Source organism: Pseudophryne corroboree, chromosome 1 (genome assembly GCF_028390025.1).
Source record: "Pseudophryne corroboree isolate aPseCor3 chromosome 1, aPseCor3.hap2, whole genome shotgun sequence".
NCBI lineage: Eukaryota > Metazoa > Chordata > Amphibia > Anura > Myobatrachidae > Pseudophryne > Pseudophryne corroboree.
In genome coordinates this window covers 393,218,500-393,238,730 of record NC_086444.1, presented here as the reverse complement: position 1 = coordinate 393,238,730, position 20,231 = coordinate 393,218,500, and positions in this window count along the sequence as shown.

Here is a 20,231-nt window from a genome sequence, read left to right as displayed (position 1 = left end):
TGACTCTGCAGCACTGATTGAGCAAACAGGAGGTCCTCCTCAGCCAGGGTATCAAACTTATAGAACTTTGCAAAGGAGTTTGAACCCGACCAAGTAGTAGCTCGGCACAGCTGTAGCGCCGAGACCCCTCTGGCAGCCACCCAAGAAAAGCCCACCTTCCTAGTGGAATGGTCCTTGACCGATTTAGGTAACGGCAATCCCGCCGTAGAATGCGCCTGCTGAATCGTGTTACAGATCCAGCAAGCAATAGTCTACTTTGAAGCAGGGGCACTAATCTTGTTGGTTGCATACATGACAAACAGTGCTTCTGTTTTTCTGACTGTAGCCAATCTGGCCACGTAAATTTTCAAAGCCCTGACCACATCAAGGGACTCGGGATCCTCCAAATCACGCGTAGCCACAGGCACCACAATAGTTCATATGAAAGGATGAAATCACTTTTGGCAGGAATTGAGGACGGGTCCGCAATTACGCTCTATCCATATGGAAAACCAGATAGGGGCTTTTATGTGATAAAGCCGCTAATTCCGACACTCGCCTAGCTGAAGCCAAGGCTAATAACATGACCACCTTCCAAGTGAGATTTTTCAACTCCACCATTTTAAGTGGTTCAAACTGTGGACAATTCCTTTTGAAAGAAAATGGATAAGGCCGAAATCTGAACCTTAATAGATCCTAATTTTAGGCCGAAATTCACTCCAGTTTGCAGGAAGTGAAGGAAACGGCCCAGATGGAATTCTTCCATAGGAGCATTCCTGGCCTCACACCAAGAAACATATTTTCGCCATATACGGTGATAATGTTTAGATGTCATGTCCTTCCTAGCCTTTATTAGCGTAGGAATGACCTCATCCGGAATACCCTTATCCACTAGGATCCGGCGTTCAACCGCCATGCCGTCCAACGCAGCCGCGGTAAGTCTTGGAATAGACATGGCCCCTGTTGCAACCGGTCCTGTCTTAGAGGAAGAGTCCACGGATCTTCTGTGAGCATTTCCTGCAGATTCGAATACCAGGTCCTTCGTGGCCAATCTGGAACAATGAGGATTGTTCTCATTCCTCTCCCTCCTACCATTCTCAACACCTTGGGTATGAGAGGAAGAGGGGGAAATATATAGACCGACTGGAACACCCATGGTGTCACTAGGGCATCTACAGCTACTGCCTGAGGGTCTCTTGACCTGGTGCAATACCTCTGTAGCTTCTTGTTGAGGCAGGACGCCATCATATCTATCTGTGGCAGTTCCCACTGACTTGCAATCTGTGCGAAGGCTTCCTAAAGTAGTCCTCTCTTGGATGCAGGTCGTGTTTGCTGAGGAAGTCTGATTCTCAGTTGTCCACTCCCGGAATGAACTGCTGAAAATGCGCTTACATGATTTTCCGCCCAGCGGAGAATCCAGGTGGCTTCTGCCATTTCCACTCTGCTCTTTGTGCCACCTTGGCGGTTTACATGAGCCACTGCGGTGATGTTGTCTGACTGGATCAGAACCGGTAGGTCGCGAAGCAATGTTTCCGCTTGCCGAAGGGCGTTGTATATGGCCCTCAGCTCCAGGATGTTGATTTAAATACAAGTTTTTTAACTTGACCCAAAGACCTTGGAAGTTTCTTCCCTGTGTGACTGCTCCCCCACCTCGGAGGCTCGCGTCCATGGCTACCAGAATCCAGTCCTGGATGGCGAACCTGTGACCCTGCAGAAGGTGAGCACTCTGCAGCCACCATAGGAGAGACACCCTGGCCCTAGGGGACAGGGTGATTAACTGATGCATCTGTAGATGTGATCCGGACCACTTGTTCCATAGATCCCATTGGAAAGTCCTCGCATGGAACCTGCCGAAGGGAATGGCCCCGTAAGATGCCACCATCTTTCCCAGTACCCGAGTGCAGTGATGCACTGACACCTGTTTTGGCTTTAATAGGTGTTTTACCAGAGTCATTAGTTCCTGGGCCTTCTCTATCGGAAGATAAACCCATTTCTGGTCCGTATTCAGAATCATACCCAAGAAGGGCAGACGAGTCATAGGAACCAACTGTGACTTCGGGATATTGAGAATCCAGCCGAGTTGCTGTGACACCTTCAGCGAAAGTGACACGCTGTTCAACAACTGCTCTTTTGATCTCGCCCTTATTAGGAGATCGTCCAAGTATGGGATAATTGTGACTCCTTGCTTGCGTAGGAGCACCATCATTTCCGCCAATTACCTTGAAATTGGTAATGACAATACTGTACCATAATTCTCAGGTACGCCTCATGGGGTGGATAAATGGGAACATGAAGGTAAGCAGCCTTTATGTCTAGATACACCATAAAATCCCCCCTCTTCCAGGCTGACGATGATCGCTCTGAGCGATTCCACTTTGAATTTGAACCTTTTCAAGTATAGGTTCAGAGATTTTAATTTTAAAATAGGTCTGACCGAACCGTCTGGTTTCGGGACTACAGCCAAGGTTGAGTAATATCCCCTTCCTTGTTGAAGGAGGGGAACCTTGAGCACCACCTGTTGGAGATACAATGTGTGAATTGTATTTAATATTATCTCCCTTTCTGGGGGAGAAGCCGGTAGGGTCGATAAGGAAAACCGGCGAGGAGGCACCTCTTCGAATTCCAGCTTGTTACCCTGAGAAACAATTTCTATTGCCCAGGGATCCACCTGTGAGTGAACTCAGATGTGGCTGAAGAGTCGAAGACGTGCTCCCACTGGGACGGACTCCCTTAGTGGAGCCCCAGCGTCATGCGGTGGATTTAGTAGAGGCCGGGGAGGACTTCTGTTCCTGGGAACTAGCTGTGCCCTGCACCCTTACCTCTGGTAAGAAAGGACGCTCCTCGGACTTTCTTGTTTTTCTGCGACCGAAAGGACTGCATTTGATAATGTCGTGTTTTCTTAGGCTGTGAGGGAATATAAGGCAAAAGATCAGATTTACCAGCTATAGCTGTGGAGACCAGGTCCGAGAGCCCTTCTCCACACAATTCCTCACCCTTGTAAGGTAAAACCTCCATATGCCTCTTTTAGTCAGCATCACCTGTCCATTGCATGTTCCACAGGACACGTCTAGCAGAAATCGACATAGCGTTGACTCTAGAACCCAGTAGACCAATGCTTGAGCATGTCTTATATATAAGACAGCATCTTTTATATATCCTAGGGTCAATAACATGGTATCCTCATCTAAGGTTTCAATCTCCGCTGATAAGGTATCTGTCCACGCTGCTACAGCGCTATAAACCCCTGCCGACACAATCGCCGGTCTGAGTAGTGTACCAGAATGTGTGTAAATGGACTTCAAAGTACTTTTCTGCATGCTATCTGCAGGATCCCTGAGGGTAGCTGTATCTTGGTATGCCAGAGCTACCTTTTGGGGAAACGTGTCAACGCCTTGTCCACCCTAGGGGAGGATTCCCATCGTATCCTGGCCATAGCAGGGAAAGGATACGCCATGAGAATTCTCTTGGGAAACTGCAGTTTCTTGTCTGGAGATTCCCGCTCCTTTTCACACAATTCATTTGGTTCATGAGAGGGGGGAAATGTTATGTCATCTTTCTTCCCCTTAAACATGTGTACCCTTGTGTCAGGGACAGATGGGTCATCAGTGATATGCCAAACATCTTTTATTACAATAATCATATATTGAATACTTTTCTGCCAGTTTTGGCTGTAACTTTGCATCATCGTAGTCAACACTGGAGTCAGACTCTGTGTCGGTATCAGTGTCTATTATTTTGGATAGTGGGCGTTTTGAGACTCTGAAGGTCCCTGCGACATAGGGACAGACATGGGTAGATTCCCTTCTGTTCTCTAATCTTTTGTGCAATAAATTTACCTCAGCACTTAATTCCACATATCCAGTCAGGTGTCGGCGTTGTCGACGGAGACACCACACACACACACATTTGCTCCATCTCCTCCTTAGAAGAGCCTTTTACCTAAGACATGTCGACACACACGTACCGACACACCACACACTCAGGGAATCCTCTTATCTGAAGACAGTTCCCCCACAAGGCCCTTTGGAGAGACAGAGAGAGAGTATGCCAGCACACACCCAGCGCTAATACCCCAGGAAAAACACACAATGTGTTTACCCAGTAGCGCTGTAATACTATTATTTGCTGCCAATTATGTGCCCCCCCCCCCTCTCTTCTCTGAAACCCCCTTTCACCGTGGATAAGCAGGGGAGAGTCCGGGGAGCTTCCTCTCAGCTGTGCCGTGGAGAAAATGGCGCTGATGAGTGCTGAGGGAGAAGCCCCGCCCCCTCGGCGGCGGGCTTCTGTCCCGCTTAAATACAATAAAAACTGGCGGGGGCTCTTTATATATACAGTGCCTAGCTGTATATATATATATATATCTTTTGCCAGAAATGAGGTTTATATTGCTGCCCAGGGCGCCCCCCCTGCGCCCTGCACCCTTACAGTGACTGCCGTGTGTGAGGTGTGTGGGAGCAATGGCGCACAGCTGCACTGCTGTGCGTTACCTCAGTGAAGATCATGAAGTCTTCTGCCGCCTCTGAAGTCTTCTTTTCTTCTCATACTCACCCGGCTTCTATCTTTTGGCTCTGTGAGGAGGACGACGGCGCGGCTCCGGGACGAACTCCAGGGTGAGACCTGTGTTCTTAATCCCTCTGGAGCTAATGGTGTCCAGTAGCCTAAGATGCAGAGCCCTGAAACTCACAGAAGTAGGCCTGCTTCTCTCCCCTCAGTCCCTCGATGCAGGGAGTCTGTGCCAGCAGGCTCCCTGAAAATAAAAAACCTAACAAATATACTTTCTGTCAGAAAGCTCAGGAGAGCTCTCTGAAAAGCACCCAGTCTCCACTGGGCACAGTATCAAACTGAGGTCTGGAGGAGGGGCATAGAGGGAGGAGCCAGTGCACACCAAATCTAAAGTCTTTCTTAAAGTGCCCATGTCTCCTGCGGAGCCCGTCTATTCCCCATGGTCCTTACGGAGTCCCCAGCATCCTCTAGGACGTAAGAGAAATATGGGTGCAATGTGTGCGGTGTGGGCCCCCCTGGACCCAGGGGCCCGTGTGTGCCGCAAACATTGCACCCATTATAGAAACACCAATGGTAGTAAGTAACACACGTTTAGTGTAGTGATTGCAGTAGGCAGATTACATGGTGAAAATAGTAACATACGTTTAAGGGGGGTACACACGGAGAGATCCATTCTTAAAATCTAAGTAATCTGACTAGATTGTGTAGATTTCAAGCATGGATCTCTCGTGTGTGTGCCCCACAGCAATAGCGAAGCGCGGCCCCACGTATCGCTATCGCCGGTGCTAGACAAGCACAATCTAGCACATCGCTCATTTCAACCGCTGGGTGAAATGAGCACCCCCCCATAACCCCACCTCCCTCCCTCACCACACATCGCGCTGTTCTGAGCAGGGGGAGAGATGTGTGCTGAGCAGTCTGTGACAGATCGCTCAGCACATATCTCTCCTAGAGATGAGCGTGTTCGGTTCCTCGGGATCCGAACCCCCCCGAACGTCACCCATTTTACACGGTTCCGAGGCAGACTCGGATCCTCCCGCCTTGCTCGGTTAACCCGAGCTTGCCCGAACGTCAACATTCCGCTGTCGTATTCTCGTGAGATTCGTATTCTATATAAGGAGCCGCGCGTCGCCGCCATTTTCACTCGTGCATTGGAGATGATAGGGAGAGGACGTGTGCAGCGTTCTCTCAGTTGTGTTCAGTGTGCTGCAAATACTGTATCTGTGCTCAGTGTGCTGCAAATATCTGTGCTCAGTGTGCTTGCAAATATCTGTGCTCAGTGTGCTGAAAATATCTACGTTCTCTGCCTGAAAAACGCTCCATATCTGTGCTCAGTGTGCTTTATTGTGGGGACTGGGGACCACCAGTATTATATAGCAGGAGGACAGTGCAGAGTTTTGCTGACCAGTGACCACCAGTATTATATGTTCTCTGCCTGAAAAATGCTCCATATCTGTGCTGCATTGTAGTATATAGTAGGAGGACAGTGCAGAATTTTGCTGACCAGTGACCACCAGTATTATATCAGTATGGTACAGTAGTCCACTGCTCTACCTACCTCTGTGTCGTCAAGTATACTTTCCATCCATACCTGTGGTGCATTTTAGTTGTTGTGCGCAGTATATATAGTAGGAGGACAGTGCATAATTTTGCTGACCTCCAGTATATAATATATAGCAGTACGGTACAGTAGGCCACTGCTCTACCTACCTCTGTGTCGTCAAGTATACTATCCATCCATACCCGTGGTGCATTTTAGTTGTTGTGCACAGTATATATAGTAGGAGGACAGTGCATAATTTTGCTGACCACCAGTATATAATATATAGCAGTACGGTACAGTAGGCCACTGCTCTACCTACCTCTGTGTCGTCAAGTATACTATCCATCCATACCTGTGGTGCAATTTAGTTGTTGTGCGCAGTATATATAGTAGAAGGACAGTGCATTATTTTGCTGACCACCAGTATATAATATATAGCAGTACGGTACAGTAGGCCACTGCTCTACCTACCTCTGTGTCGTCAAGTATACTATCCATCCATACCTGTGGTGCATTTTAGTTGTTGTGCACAGTATATATAGTAGGAGGACAGTGCATAATTTTGCTGACCACCAGTATATAATATATAGCAGTACGGCACAGTAGGTCACTGCTCTACCTACCTCTGTGTCGTCAAGTATACTATCCATCCATACCTGTGGTGCATTTTAGTTGTTGTGCGCAGTATATATAGTAGGAGGACAGTGCATAATTTTGCTGACCTCCAGTATATAATATATAGCAGTACGGTACAGTAGGCCACTGCTCTACCTACCTCTGTGTCATCAAGTATACTATCCATCCATACCTGTGGTGCATTTTAGTTGTTGTGCGCAGTATATATAGTAGGAGGACAGTGCATAATTTTGCTGACCACCAGTATATAATATATAGCAGTACGGTACAGTAGGCCATTGCTATTGATATATGACTGGCATATAATTCCACACATTAAAAAATGGAGAACAAAAATGTGGAGGGTAAAATAGGGAAAGATCAAGATCCACTTCCACCTCGTGCTGAAGCTGCTGCCACTAGTCATGGCCGAGACGATGAAATGCCATCAACGTCGTCTGCCAAGGCCGATGCCCAATGTCATAGTAGAGAGCATGTAAAATCCAAAAAACAAAAGTTCAGTAAAATGACCCAAAAATCTAAATTAAAAGCGGCTGAGGAGAAGCGTAAACTTGCAAATATGCCATTTACGACACGGAGTGGCAAGGAACGGCTGAGGCCCTCTCCTATGTTCCTCATGACTAGTGGGTTAGCTTCACATGAGGATGGAAGTACTCATCCTCCCACTAAAAAAATGAAAAGACTTAAGCTGGCAAAAGCACAGCAAAGAACTGTGCATTCTTCTAAATCACAAATCCCCAAGGAGAGTCCAATTGTGTCGGTTGCGATGCCTGACCTTCCCAACATTGGACGGGAAGAGGTGGCGCCTTCCACCATTTGCACGCCCCCTGCAAGTGCTGGAAGGAGCACCCGCAGTCCAGTTCCTGATAGTCAAATTGAAGATGTCACTGTTGAAGTACACCAGGATGAGGATATGGGTGTTGCTAGCGCTGAGGAGGAAATTGACAAGGAGGATTCTGATGGTGAGGTGGTTTGTTTAAGTCAGGCACCCGGGGAGACACCTGTTGTCCGTGGGACGAATATGGCCATTGACATGCCTGGTCAAATTACAAAAAAAAATCACCTCTTCGGTGTGGAATTATTTAACAGAAATGCGGACAACATTTGTCAAGCCGTGTGTTGCCTTTGTCAAGCTGTAATAAGTAGGGGTAAGGACATTAACCACCTAGGAACATCCTCCCTTATACGTCACCTGGAGCACATTCATCAGAAGTCATTGACAAGTTCAAAAACTTTGGGTGACAGCGGAAGCAGTCCACTGACAACTAAATCACTTCCTCTTGTAACCAAGCTCCGGCAAACCACACCACCAACTCCCTCAGTGTCAATTTCCTCCTTAGACAGAAACGCCAATAGTCCTGCAGGCCATGTCACTGACGAGTCCTCTCCTGCCTGAGATTCCTCCGATGCATCCTTGAGTGTAACGCCTACTGCTGCTGGCGCTGCTGTTGTTGCAGCTGGGAGTCGATCGTCATCCCAGAGGGGAAGTCGGAAGACCACTTGTACTACTTCCAGTAAGCAATTGACTGTCCAACAGTCCTTTGCGAGGAAGATGAAATATCACAGCAGTCATCCTGCTGCAAAGCGGATAACTCAGGCCTTGGCAGCCTGGGTGGTGTTAAACGTGTTTCCAGTATCCACCGTTAATTCACAGGGAAGTAGAGTATTGCTTGAGGTACTGTGTCCCCGGTACCAAATACCATCTAGGTTCCACTTCTCTAGGCAGACGATACCGAGAATGTACACAGACATCAGAAAAAGAGTCACCAGTGTCCTAAAAAATGCAGTTGTACCCAATGTCCACTTAACCACGGACATGTGGACAAGTGTAGCAGGGCAGCTTCAGGACTATATGACTTTGACAGCCCACTGGGTAGATGTATTGCCTCCCGCAGCAAGAACAGCAGCGGCGGCACCAGTAGCAGCATCTCGCAAACGTCAACTCATTCCTAGGCAGGCTACGCTTTGTATCACCGCTTTTCAGAAGAGGCACACAGCTGAAAACCACTTATGGAAACTGAGGAACAGCATTGCAGAATGGCTTACCCCAATTGGACTCTCCTGGGGATTTGTGACATCGGACAACGCCACCAATATTGTGCGTGCATTACATGTGGGCAAATTCCAGCACATCCCATGTCTAGCACATACATTGAATTTGGTGGTGCATAATTATTTAAAAAACGACAGGGGTGTGCAAGAGATGCTGTCGGTGGCCCGAAGAATTGCGGGCCACTTTCGGCATTCAGCCACCGCGTGCCGAAGACTGGAGCACCAGCAAACACTCCTGAACCTGCCCCGCCATCATATGAAGCAAGAGGTGGTAACGAGGTCGAATTCAACCCTCTATATGCTTCAGAGGATGGAGGAACAGCAAAAGGCCATTCAAGCCTATACAGCTACCTACGATATAGGCAAAGGAGGGGGAATGCACCTGACTCAAGCGCAGTGGAGAATGATTTCAACGTTGTGCAAGGTTCTGCAACCCTTTGAACTTGCTACACGTAAAGTCAGTTCAGACACTGCCAGCCTGAGTCAGGTCATTCCCCTCATCAGGCTTTTGCAGAAGAAGCTGGAGGGATTGAAGGAGGAGCTAAAATGGAGCGATTCCGCTAGGCATGTGGGACTTGTGGATGGAGCCCTTAATTCGCTTAACCAGGATTCACGGGTGGACAATCTGTTGAAATCAGAGCACTACATTTTGGCCACCGTGCTCGATCCTAGGTTTAAAGCCTACGTTGGATCTCTCTTTCCGGCAGACACAAGTCTGCAGAGGTTCAAAGACCTGCTGGTGAGACACTTGTCAAGTCAAGCGGAACGTGACCCGTCAACAGCTCCTCCTTCACATTCTCCCGCAACTGGGGCTGCGAGGAAAAGGCTAAGAATTCCGAGCCCATCCGCTGGTGGTGATGCAGGGCAGTCTGGAGCGAGTGCTGACATCTGGTCCGGACTGAAGGACCTGCCAACGATTACTGACATGTCGTCTACTGTCACTGCATATGATTCTGTCACCATTGAAAGAATGGTGGAGGATTATATGAGTGACCGCATCCAATTAGGCACGTCAGACAGTCCGTACGTATACTGGCAGGAAAAAGAGGCAATTTGGAGGCCCTTGCAGAAACTGGCTTTATTCTACCTAAATTGCCCCCCCTCCAGTGTGTACTCTGAAAGAGTGTTTAGTGCAGCCGCTCACCTTGTCAGCAATCGGCGTACGAGGTTAGTTCCAGAAAATGTGGAGAAGATGATGTTCATCAAAATGAACTATAATCAATTCCTCCGTGGAGACATTCACCAGCAATTGCCTCCAGAAAGTACACAGGGACCTGAGATGGTGGATTCCAGTGGGGATGAATAAATAATCTGTGAGGAGGGGGATGTACACAGTGAAAGGGGTGAGAAATCGGACGATGAGGAGGAGGTGGACATCTTGCCTCTGTAGAGCCAGTTTGTGCAAGTAGAGATTGATTGCTTCTTTTTTGGTGGGGGCCCAAACCAACCAGTCATTTCAGTCACAGTCGTGTGGCAGACCCTGTCGCTGAAATGATGGGTTTGTTAAAGTGTGCATGTCCTGTTTATACAACATAAGGGTGGGTGGGAGGGCCCAAGGACAATTCCATCTTGCACCTCTTTTTTCTTTCATTTTTCTTTGCATCATGTGCTGTTTGGGGACTATTTTTTGAAGTGCCATCCTGTCTGACACTGCAGTGCCACTCCTAGATGGGCCAGGTGTTTGTGTCGACCACTTGGGTCGCTTAGCTTAGCCATCCAGCGACCTTGGTGCACCTCTATTTTTCTTTGCATCATGTGCTGTTTGGGGACTATTTTTTAAATCTGCCATCCTGTCTGACACTGCAGTGCCACTCCTAGATGGACCAGGTGTTTGTGTCAGCGACCTTGGTGCACCTCTGTTTTTCTTTGCATCATGTGCTGTTTGGGGACTATTTTTTAAATCTGCCATCCTGTCTGACACTGCAGTGCCACTCCTAGATGGGCAAGGTGTTTGTGTCGGCCACTTGGGTCGCTTAGCTTAGTCATCCAATGACCTTGGTGCAAATTTTAGGACTAAAAATAATATTGTGAGGTGTGAGGTGTTCAGAATAGACTGGAAATGAGTCGAAATTATGGTTATTGAGGTTAATAATACTATGGGATCAAAATGACCCCTAAATTCTATGATTTAAGCTGTTTTTGAGGGGTATTATGTAAAAAAACACCCGAATCCAAAACACACCCAAATCCGACAAATAATTTTCAGGGAGGTTTTGCCAAAACGTGTCCGAATCCAAAACACGGCCGCGGAACCGAATCCAAAACCAAAACACAAAACCCGAAAAATGTCCGGTGCACATCACTAATCTCTCCCTGTGTGTACTGCCCATTAGTGTTGTGATTGCAGAGATCAGATTGCAGTAAACAGATTACAGGGTGAATATAGTACCACATGTTTAGTGTAGTAATTGCAGAAACATAGAAACATAGAATTTGACGGCAGGTAAGAACCACTTGGCCCATCTAGTCTGCCCCTTTTGCGGTAGGCAGATTACAGGGTGAATAATATAGTAACATACGTTTAGTGTAGTGATTGCAGAAATTCAGATTGCAGTAGGCAGATTACAGGGTGAATATAGTAACATACATTTAGTGTAGTGATTGCAGTAGGCAGATTACAGGGTCAATATAGTTACATACATTTAGTGTAGTGATTGCAGAGATTCAGATTGCAGTAGGCAGATTACAGGGTGAATATAGTAACATACAGGGGTTAAAGTGAGCCAGAACGGGGTAGAACTGCGTTCCGTCAATTCCATTTGGAGACAGAACCAGTTCCGCCTCCTCCGGCACACCTAACCCATATTGTGAGCCCGGAGCCCCAGGGAGATGCCGGGAGCCTGCTGAGATTGTGTTACCAGCGCGCGCCCATCCTGACATCTCTCCCATAGTTCCGAGGAGCGGATGCCAGGAGGACTACAGCAGTCAGACGCAGGAGCGGGGCTTGTTAAGTATTGTGTTTTTTTTTTTTGTATGTGTGTGTAAGCGGCACTCTACTGGGGGCTAACTACATGGGAGCTAAACTAAAGGGGGCATAAATACATGGGGGCTAAATTAAAAGGGGCTTAACTACATGGGGGCTAAACTATAGGGGGCATAACTACATGGGGCTAAACTAAAAGGGGAATAACTACATGGGGGCTAAACTTAAGTGGGCTAAACTACAGGGGGCATAACTACAGGGGGCTAAACTATTGGGGGCATAACTACAGGGGACTTAACTACAGGGGCTAAACAACAGGGGGCATAACTACAGGTGGCATAACTACATGGGGCTAAACAACAGGGGGCATAACTACATGGGGCTAAACTACTGGGAGCAATACTACATGGGGACATAACTTTAGGGCACTACTACAAGGGGGAATACTTCAGGGGCACTACTACAGGGGGCATTACTACTTGGGGCATTACTACTGTGGGCACTACTAATGAGGGCATTGTATAGGGGTACTTCATAAGGGGCATCACTCCTGGGGACATAAGGGGCACTACTACTGGGGGTTTAACATAAGGTGCACTACTACTGTGGGCGCTACCACTACAGTGGACATTGCATAAGGGGCACTACTACTGTGGGCATTATGTTACTGCTGTAGGCATGCTGCACATGCAATCCCTTTGTTACATAGGTGCTGGGGTGGGGTGGGGGGGTGTGGGGGTGTGTGTTTTCCACCACTTCTCTTGAGCCACTTTAAGCACTGGTAACATACATTTAGTGTAGTGATTGCAGAGATTCCGATTTCAGTAGGCTGATTACAGGGTGAATATAGTAGCATACCTTCACAGAAGCTTTTCTTTGGCATGGTAGCTGCCCTGTGTGAGGTGTACCTAATAATGGCCATATTCTTCATATCTGTAGTAGGGCTGGCATGCAGGGAGACTGCACCCACACCAGCAGTCAGACCGCACAGGATCCTGGTTAGATTGTCTTTATCCAAAACACTTGGGAGGCCATCAAATGCAAGCCTGCACTTCTCTGTGCTTCTGATGATCAGCATCCTGTATCCACATTTTATTTGATGGGATATCGCCAGCTTTGCCAGGCACCTGGTTGGGTAGTGGGCATATGCAAAGCCACCATTCAGACCACTGAAGATCATCATTAACCTAAATTCGAACAGCTTGAAACAAAGGAATGAGTTTATCTTCATATTTTTCTTGTGGCAGATTGGTGATAAATACTTCAGATCCAATGAAACCATCTCTCAAACTTTATACAGAAAATCTACTTAACATACATTTTATAATAAAACAAAGCGCATCTCGCAGAATTTTGAAATGAAAATGACCTGTTATCAATCTACTGTGTCAAGAATGATTGTAACACACAAATAAACATTTTCTGTGGATGATCTTTCCTCAACAGTATGGCCACAATACTGTAAAGTTCTTTGAAGAGGGATGCTTCTTTCAACTAAAGAGATGTTTCTGGAAGGTGAATTTGTTTGTCAAGACAACAACAGACATCATCATTACAAGATTGTGGAAAAATGATTTGAGACTCATCATATCAAGTAAATTCAATCGCTAGGGCAATCATTAGACCTCAATTACTTAAGACTTTGGGGTAGATTTACTAATGTTTCTAAAACAGACAATTAGTGGTGTTACCCATAGCAACCAATCAGATGCTACAAGAACACTAAAACCAAAGCAGCGTGCAAAAGATGGCTGACTTAAGCTCTTACAGCTTGATGGAATTGGATTGTCATCAACAATATGATGGAAAACCTTCTTTAATCTATTATCGAAATACTGTACTGCAAATATTAAGGCTTTGAGTGGTCAGTTAATTGTTAATAATTTTAGTATTTGTAAGTATTGTATTAAAATTATTCTTAGGTTTGTATAACTAATTCTAGAGCTGTGCACTAAGTCCCTGTGTTTTAGCTTTGGTTCTAAATCATCATCATGATTTGGTTTTGCAACACATAGTAACATAGTAACATAGTAACATAGTATTTGAGGTTGAAAAGAGGCAAAATGCCCATCGCGTTCAACCAGTATTTTGTATTAAATTGAGTTGATTTTAATGTACCTGCTGAAGAATGTTTTATGACTAGTTAACAACTACAAATCACGTTACACCCGGATTAACAACTTCAGTATTTTAAGTGTTGTAACCTTGGATATCCTTTTCAATCAGAAATTCATCCAATCCCCTTTTTAAATGCATTTACAGTGCCCATCATTACCACCTTCCCTGGCAAGGAATTACAAATCCTTATTGCCCTAACAGTGAAGAACCCTTTCCTCCGTTGCGTGCAGAATTTTCTCTCCTTCAGCCTCAGCGAGTGCCCGCGTGTCCTAAACAGATATCTTATAACTATTGTAGTGTCCCTTTACATATTTGAAGACATTAATAATGTCTCCTCTTAGACGCCTCTTTTCCAGTGTATACATGTTCAACCTAGTAAGCCTTTCCTCGTAATCCAGTCCCTCTAGCCCTTTTATCAATTTAGTAGCTCTCCTTTGAACCCTCTCGAGTTCACCAATATCTTTTTAATACAGTGGTGCCCAAAACTGAACACAATATTCCAGGTGCGGACGTACCAATGATTTGTATAGTGGCAGAATTACATCCTCGTCCCTTGTCTCAATTCCCCATTTTATGCACTCTAACACCTTACTTGACTTCTTTACTGCGCTTTGACATTGTATACGGTTATTAAGTTTATTATCAATGAGTACCCTCAAATCCTTTTCCAAAACTGTTACCCCTAGACTTTCCCCGTTTAATATGTAGGTGTTACGCACACCAGTGCTAACAGGAGTATACCGGTGTATGAACAGAGAGGGAAGCGAAGCAAACGAACTCACAGACAGTATAACATAACATACACAGGAGGTGATGGAATAACTAATACAGGTTGAGTATCCCTTATTCAAAATGCTTGGGACCAGAGGTATTTTGGATATCGGATTTTTCCGTATTTTGGAATAATTGCATACCATAATGAGATATCATGGTGATGGGACCTAAATCTAAGCACAGAATGCTTTTATGTTTCATATACACCATATACACACAGCCTGAAGGTCATTTTAGCCAATATTTTTTTATAACTTTGTGCATTAAACAAAATGTGTGTACATTCACACAATTCATTTATGTTTCATATACACCTTATACACACAGCCTGAAGGTCATTTAATACAATATATTTAATAACTTTGTGTATTAAACAAAGTTTGTGTACATTGAGCCATCAAAAAACAAAGGTTTCACTATCTCACTCTCACTCAAAAAAGTCCGTATTTCGGAATATTCCGTATTTCGGAATATTTGGATATGGGATACTCAACCTGTAAACACAAAGTGAACGGAGAAGCCCAAAGGCTCAGGAATTGGGTGTCTCCCTAGTGTCAGGAATGCTCAGATGGAATAGAGCGGACAATGAAGCGAGGTGTAGTGATTTAACATGTGGAGCACCTGAAATGATGTTGCTAAGAGCAACAGAAAAAACCCCAAAGGGTTACCAACGGGTGTGGGAATAAACTCCTTGGTCAGAGATAGAAATATAGACACAAGGAGAGTATCCACAATCCTAACCCCCACTTGCAGGGCACAGGTTCAGCTTACTGCCACTAAACTGACACCCGGACGCCCTGCACAGTGAGGGAGGATTAAGCAAGCAGGTCTGAGAGTACAGCCGCAAACCTGCTGGGTTCACAGAATAGCAAAAGAACCCCAGCAGGTCAAACAACTGACTCCAGTCTTACTGCTAGGTCTGGATTGGCAGAATGAAGTACCGAATCCCAAGGCCTATTCGCAGTAAGCAACAAGTAAAAACAAAGTCACACAGTACTAGCTAACTCTCTGGAACTGACTAACAAACAAAGATTCAGCAGCATTTGCCTAGCCTGAGAGGATATATAGCAGGTGCTGTCCACGCCCCACTCAGACCTCACAGACTGTGAGCACAAAACCAGCGCCGGATTCCCTGCCATGCACAGAGCCTGTAACCACTACACAGTAAAAACCCGGACCGGAGTATCAGCTGCGCTCAGGTTACTTCGCTAACACTTGCCTCCCGGTTGCCATGGCGACGTGGCAGCACAGAGCAGGAGATCCTAACAGTACCCCCCCTCTGACGAGGGGTCAAAGAACCCCTACCACCGGGTTTATCGGGGAACTGCGAGAAGAAAGAGCGTATCAGTCTGGGGGCATGAAGATCACAACTGTGCACCCACGACCGCTCCTCCGGGCCATACCCCTTCCAGTGCACCAAAAATGACAGCCGACCCCGAACCATCTTGGAGTCAAGAACCCTTTCAACCACAAACTCCCTCTGACCCCGTATCAGAAGAGGAGAAGGTCTTCCACTGGAAGAAGGATTATTAACCGCCAGTTTTAAAAGGGAACAATGAAATGTTTTATTGATACCCAATGAACGGGGCAGATCTAACTGAAATGCCACCGGATTGATAACCCTGGTGATCTTATAAGGGCCGATGAACCGGGGGCCTAACTTATGAGATGGCTGTCTCAACTTCAAATTCTTGGTGGACAACCAGACGAAGTCTCCTAATTTGAAGCTGCAGGGTCTTCTCCGCTTATCAAAAACCCTTTTGGTCACTAATGACACAGACACAAGGGCTTTCTTCACTTTCCTCCAAATACCCCTAAGGACCGAAACAACAGAGGAACCACCAGGCGTGGAATCCAGGGGGTCAAAAGAATTGGCCTTAGGATGATGCCCATACACACAAAGGAAGGGAGAGATCCCTGTAGCAGAGTGAGCCGCGTTGTTATAGGCAAACTCCGCCATGGACAGATGAGTAACCCAGTCAGTATGACACTTGGAGACATAACACCTGAGGAACTGCTCCAAGGACTGCTTCACCCTCTCAGTCTGCCCATTAGACTGTGGATGGTAGCCTGACGACAAGCTCACAGAAATCTGGAGATCAGAACAAAATGCCCTCCAGAATTTGGCCACAAACTGGGATCCACGGTCAGAGACCACATCAAGTGGCAACCCGTGGAGGCGCACAACATGCTGCATAAAAAACTCAGACAGGCGTCTGGCCGATGGCAACCCAACCAGTGGAACGAAATGCGCCATCTTCGAAAACCTGTCAACGACAACCCAAATGGCTGTCATCCCCGAGGATTTGGGCAAGTCCACCACAAAATCCATGGAAATGTGGGTCCATGGCTTAGACGGAATAGAGAGTGGATGTAATGGGCCGACAGGAACCCCTCTAGGAGTTTTATTTCGGGCACAAACGTCACATGCCCGAACCCACTGATCCACATCCCTAGCCACCGAGGGCCACCACACCGCCCTAGACAGCAACTCCCGAGTTCTGGCAATACCCGGATGCCCTGCCGACCTCTTGGCATGGAATTCCAGGAACACTCGCTGTCTTAACCTAGGAGGCACAAACAAGAGACCTACCGGAAGGTCTGGAGGAGCCTGCTCCTGTGCTCTAAGGACTAATGACAAGAGGTCCTGGGTAATGCCCACTTTAATACATGATGGGGACACAATGGGCAATGGCTCCTCGGTGGTCTCTTGAACTGGAGCAAAACTCCGCGAGAGCGCATCAGCCTTGATGTTTTTTGACCCAGGGCGATATGTTATCAAAAAATTAAAGCGAGCAAAAAACAAAGCCCATCGTGCCTGCCTGGCATTGAGCCGCTTCGCTGACTCTAAATATGCCAGATTCTTATGGTCGGTGAGAATTGAGACCACAAACTTAGCCCCCTCAAGCCAGTGTCTCCACTCCCCGAATGCATCCTTTATAGCCAACAATTCCCGGTTACCCACATCATAATTCATCTCGGCAGACGAAAATTTACGGGAAAAGTAAGCACAGGGATGAAGGCGATTATCAGACACCCCCATCTGAGAGAGCACTGCCCCAATACCTATCTCAGAGGCATCCACTTCTACCACAAAAGGACGCTCTGGATCTGGGTGTCGCAGCACCTTGGCCGAGACAAATGCCCTTTTGAGATGGGCAAAGGCCGCTTTGGCCTCACAAGACCAGTGAGCAACATCCGCCCCTTTCTTAGTGAGTGCCACCAAGCTGGCCACTATAGACGAAAATCCAGCGATAAACCGTCTATAAAAATTTGCAAAGCCCAGAAAACGCTGAAGCGCCTTCAAACTAGTGGGCTGCACCCAATCCAGGACTGCCTGTACCTTAGAACCCTCCATTTGGAAACCTTCTGAGGAGATAATATACCCTAGAAATGCGATTTGCTGGACTTCAAACTCGCACTTCTCCAGCTTCACCCCAAGCTGGTGGTCTCTGAGTTTCTGGAGGACTAAGCGTACATGCTTCCGATGTTCCTCCAGGGAATGAGAGAAGATTAGGATGTCATCTAGATAAACAACTAAGAATCTATCCAAATATTCCCTGAGCACATCGTTCATGAATTCCTGGAAGACTGCCGGGGCATTGGAGAGCCCAAAAGGCATCACCAAATATTCATAATGCCCTGAGTGGGTATTAAAGGCAGTCTTCCATTCTTCCCCCTCTCTTATTCGGATTAGATTGTAAGCACCGCATAGGTCAATCTTAGAAAAAATGGTGGCAGTACGAAGCTGGTCAAACAAAACCGAAATGAGAGGCAGTGGGTACGAGTTTTTAATCGTGATACGGTTCAATTCCCTGAAGTCGATGCAGGGTCGTAACGAACCGTCCTTTTTACCTACGAAGAAGAACCCCGACCCAACTGGGGACTGTGAGGGTCTGATAAATCCCTTAGCCAAGTTCTCCTGAATGTACTCTGCCATAGCCTGAGTCTCATGACGTGACAGGGAGTACAACCTGCTCTTGGGAAGCTTAGCATCCGGCAACAAATCAATGGCACAGTCATAAGGGCGATGGGGAGGTAGTACCTCTGCAACTTTTTTGGAGAACACATCCGCAAAATCTGCATAACATCCTGGCAATCCTGGCAAACTTAGCTGCGAGAGCCTGACTGGAAGGCTCAAGCAACTCCTGAAACAATCACTACCCCAACTAAGAATCTCCCCAGAGACCCAGTCAAATTGAGGGTTATGGGCCCTTAACCAGGGTAACCCCAAAACCAATGGGGCAAAAGAACAGACAGTCACATAAAAAGACAATTTTTCAGAGTGTGTGGCTCCAATAAACAAAGGAATTTGGCTGGTGCAGGAGGTAATTTTACCCTGGGACAATGGTTCCCCGTTTAAACCACAGATCTCAATCTCTGATGCCAAAGGTACTGAGGGAACAGAGTGTTCCAGGGCGAATTGACGGTCCATGAAAACCCCATCGGCTCCACTGTCAACAAAGGCCTCAGTCTTGACAGTTTGACCGAGGATCTCCAAAGTCACCGGAATGAGAAAAGTTTTTTGGGGAAATTCTGACTTCTGGCCTGACAGGATATTTCCCATCACCCTCAGGCCCTGAAGTTTTCCGGTTTTTCTGGGCATGATACTACAACATGACCTTTATTCCCACAGTACAAACACAAACCCTGCTGTCTCCTCCGCGTCTTCTCACGCGAGGAGAGGCGGGTAGCCCCAATCTGCATAGGCTCCTCGGAATATTCCTCAGAGTCTGAGGTTCCCTTGGGAAAAAAGGAAACTGCGGTCTCCCTTTCAAGCCTACGCTCTCTCAGCCATCTATCCACCCGGATGGATAACTGCATGAGCTGATCTAAGCTATCAGGCGAGGGATATTGTACCAGTTGGTCCTTTATCTGGTCAGAAAGGCCCCTTCGGTACTGGTTTCTCAGGGCTTGGTCATTCCACTGGGTATCATGAGCCAACCTCCGAAACTCCGTACTATAAACCTCAGCTGGCCGTCGCCCTTGCTTAAGGACCGTAATCTGAGCCTCGGCTGAAGCCATCTTGTCAGGGTCATCATACAAAATGCCCAGTGCCGTAAAAAAAGCATCAACACTTTTAAGCGACAAACAGTCAGGCTGTAACCCATATGCCCAGACCTGTGGGTCTCCTTGTAGCAAGGAAATCACCATGCCCACCCGCTGAATCTCTGACCCAGAAGACTGGGGCCTAAGCCTGAAATATAGCTTACAGCTCTCCTTGAAACAAAAGAACTGCGAGCGATCTCCAGAAAAACGATCCGGGAGATTTACTTTCGGCTCCTTAACCCCTGAACTTGCCGCTGCTGCTGCGGGAGCTCCGCTAGCGGCCTGCGGGGTGTTCATTTTAATGGACATCTCATTAAATTGTCGAGTCAGGACCTGCACCTGATCGACCACCTGTTGCAAAGTATTTTGAGGGGTATGCTCCATATTCCCACAAAATTTCAACAGGAGTAGGGCTGCTGAATATGTTACGCACACCAGTGCTAACAGGAGTGTATGAACAGAGAGGGAAGCGAAGCAAACGAACTCACAGACAGTATAACATAACATACACAGGAGGTGATGGAATAACTAATAAACACAAAGTGAACGGAGAAGCCCAAAGGCTCAGGAATTGGGTGTCTCCCTAGTGTCAGGAATGCTCAGATGGAATAGAGCGGACAATGAAGTGAGGTGTAGTGATTTAACATGTGGAGC